Source organism: Bolinopsis microptera, chromosome 11, assembly GCF_026151205.1.
Source record: "Bolinopsis microptera isolate Bmic1 chromosome 11, MBARI_Bmic_1.0, whole genome shotgun sequence".
NCBI lineage: Eukaryota > Metazoa > Ctenophora > Tentaculata > Lobata > Bolinopsidae > Bolinopsis > Bolinopsis microptera.
The window spans coordinates 10403696-10407674 of NC_087082.1; positions in this window are offsets into that span (position 1 = coordinate 10403696).

The following is a 3979-nucleotide window of genomic DNA, read 5'->3' on the forward strand; positions in this document are numbered from 1 at the left end:
CAAACTCTTCCGACAGTGAGGAGTTAACACGAACTCTAAGGAGAGTATTCGATAGAAGGTATTGAACTAAGCGAATGTCGTCCTCGGAACAACCAGCATCTTTCAAAACATTGATGGTAGTGTCCCTTTTCACGGTATCAAAAGCTCTACTCATATCAATACCCATTTTGCTAAATGTCCATTTCTTCCTCATCACAACAGATATGAGCATTCTCTGAGCCCACACAATGTCAGAGCAGCTTCTACCTCTCTTGTAAGCACTTTGCCATGGCATGGTGTAGTTGTCAATTCTACTCTCAACCCGTTTTAAGGCAATTTGAGTGAGCATCTTCCTCGATCCGTTCAACAGTGTAAGTGGTTTAAGGCTTGTGAGGGGACCTTTAGGTTTACAACTATTTTAACAATTAAAAGTGTCACCCGTTAATTAAATCCTTGATGCAATAGATAGGATAATCGTCTCACCCTCTAGGTAAACTAAGATTTGACTTATTGAGAACAGCAATTATTGCTCTTGCTTAGAAAAGTAAGAGGGATAAAAACAAAAAAGTGGTAGTGCAGTTAAAATATAAGATTTAGACATAAATTTAGAGCCAACAAATTGAATCAGCTACTTTTACCACTTATTAAAGGGTTTTTATAAAATTTGGCTCTCACTAATTCGGTCGCCCAAAAATTTCACGTGACTTTGGTTTTTATTGTTTTGCAGCCGTACAAAACGGTTTTACATAATATATAAACCCTAATCCCAACCCTAACCCTAACCATAACCCCGAAGCAACAATCCATAACCCTTACCACAACCCTAACCCTAACCCGAGCCCTAACAATCGAATTCATGTTTTACTAGCCTGTCACCTGACCAAAACGGTTTTTTGCCCTTAACTCTCCAGGGAAGCATGATTCGGAATCAGCGTCCAAAAATACACCGATTCAGATAAATTTTTGTACCCAAAGAGCCTTTTCACAATCTTAAAATTTGGGCGAGCGATTTGGTAGGAGTGATAAAATTTACTCAGATTTTTATTGAATTTTTATATTGAATTTTTATATAGGGTCATTGCTATATCATGTGTATATTGTTTGAATTCCTTTTTATAAAAAAGGTGATAAGATATCGTTTAAATATGGCCGGCACGGAAACGTTTTCACACTATATACATGTGACGAGTAAATATGGATCCCTTGCTGCTGTGTTTGACCAAATTTTCGAGTGTCCAGTTGATAGGATGGGTACACATGACCATTACCTACATATTAGATGACTTTTTTGTTAAATGGTGCGCCCAGGTTTACTCTGTCACACATTTATGAAAATATATGAGTTATATTTAGGGCACCCTGACAAGGAATGCTGAGTAGTATGGGATTACTTTTATTTATAAAGTATATGAAGAGAACGAAAAGGAGAAGAAGGATGAGTACTTGGAGAGAGTGTTGAACGTAGAGAAGGCCACTTTCACCCCAGCAGTATTTCTCACAACTGGAGGCATGTCCAAAGAATGTAAGCGGTTTCTAAATAGAGTGGCAGACCTCATCGCCGGGAAAAGAAAAGAGAGGTATTGCGATGTGGTAAGACATGTAAGGACAAGAATAAGATTCGCTATGTTAAGAACCACACTCATAGCTCTTCGAGGGTACAGAGGAAAAAAATGGACAGCAAATATGAGACACCACTATCAGAAGTCTCTTATAACCTCATCCCTGCCCCTATGATGGAGTAGATGTGTATATATCTGATTGTTGATATTTAATATTCCTAGCAGGAACCCGTCAAACCTTTAAGACTGGTGTCAAGGCTCTTTGGTGGCCGGATCAGTTTCCTACCCTAAAGTCTCCCAGTAAAAATAATTATTACCTATTTAATTCGCGTTTTTGACACCACTTGGGGGTCCAAATTTTGGGTACTAAAATTCTTATTCCTTGGCCGATTTTCGATTTTTTCATGCTGATTTTAAGGCTATTAAAGCATTTGAATCAGTTAAAAAGTTTCAGTTTTATATCTTGTACGGTTTTTGCGGAAACCCGTGTTAAAGTTGATGCCGTGGTGTCAGTAAAATGGTGCGGATAAATAAATATATACAGGGTGGGCCAAAATTCAGTACCCATACGTTGGCCTTAATAGCTCCGCCGTGTTTTATATTTGAGAGCTGTTGCTTTGCAGATGGCATACTGTACTTACTGGTTCGAGGATTCCGTCGTCAAAATTTGAAAATTCGAATATTTTAGACCACGCCCATTCATTATTAAAACACCTATATTGTTTTCTCTGAACATGCTGAACGCCTGATTTTTTCAGAGACGGTAGATTATCAAATGTTGCATATGATCTGAAAACATGAGGCAAAACGGATTAGAAATGACGAAGTTATCAAGCATTTTCTGTATCTCGTTAACAATATTGACTGGGTGATTATGTGACACCGTGATACGACACCTTAATTGGGCACCCTTAATAATTCCCATAATGTTTAACGGGGTAGTTAACGGGGGAACATTATCACGTGATTAGGTAAACCAATCACCTGATCACACGTAATGAATAAACTCGTTATGCTTCATATCTCGGTCATCTGAGAAGCTACAGTTCTAATTCTTTCAGGACAAACGTAATTCGAATGGCCAAACACAATTCAATAACATTTAGCTTGATCCGACTATCCAAACTATCAAATAAATGTGAAAATGAACCTCCATTTGAAAAAAATGAACGCGAATATTTTTCGAGTTGAAAAATTCCTCGAACCAGTGGTGGTACTAAGTCATACCAGAAAGAAGTATTTAAATTGGGCACTCAGTGACTGAGCTATAAAGGCCAACGTATGGGTACTGACTTTTGGCCCACCCTGTATATATATATATATCGTCTCGCTTTATATATAGTAAGATATAATATTGGTAACAGTGGAAAATTTCCGTTACCTCTGTATTGTGCTCTGCCAATTGCAACACTTGAATTACTTTATTGTATATATACTGTTTGACACTTTTTCTTTTATTTATAACCTGGAAGTGCTGGAAATTGTTATAATATTTATAAGTCGCAAGCAAAGAGCACACATCAGGCACAAATAAGTTTACTTTGTCACATAGTCTTGATGATATCTACACATGTTTGAAATTGAGCAAATATTGATGTACTATCTTAAACACCCTACATTACGTACTGGATCAATCAACACTATTACAACCACGCACCATACCAGTCACATACATTATTCTGTGGTAGTAATATGTTTTCAGTGTCACAATTGAAACATCGCAACATGGTAAAAATAGGTTCTTATTATTATGGTTGAAATTGAATTATATAATTAAATTGTTTGTCTATACTGTCACATTTTTAGTGACTTAGCCAAATTTAACTTAACATCGTTAAACTTGAGCTTTGATTTGCTGGACAATAATCTACCAATAATGTGTAAAAGAATATTGAATTCTAAAAGAGGTACAATTCTTCCAAATAGGGACAATAAATGTTGACTTCGTCACATCATTTTTGTGACTATGTTAACTTCAACTGCCCCTTCTTGAATCAACTGTATCAAAAATAAAATAAAAAGATTGTGTTTCAACTAATTTTGACTGTGTCGTTACGAATATGATACGTCATGATTGATGATTGGCTACAGCCTACATTAAATCTCACTCTTTCACTACTCATAAATTTGGCTGTAATTCATATTTTTTGATGCAGTACTTATAACTTTGAACAAACTTGATTTTAAATTTCCTCTAATATAACTTTCAACTAGCAGGTTTTCTAGTTTATGCATATACCATTCTTTAATTGTTATTTTTAAAACAATTTTTTTTAATACAATGTACTTGGATAAATTGCTATAGAAAAGAAGGAGCTGAGTGATATGAATATAAAGGCAGAAAACAAATGTGATCTATATTCTAACTTTACAGTTATTATATACTCTGGCCAAGACATGATTTTAAATTTCATTATACAATTAATTATTCATTTAAATTT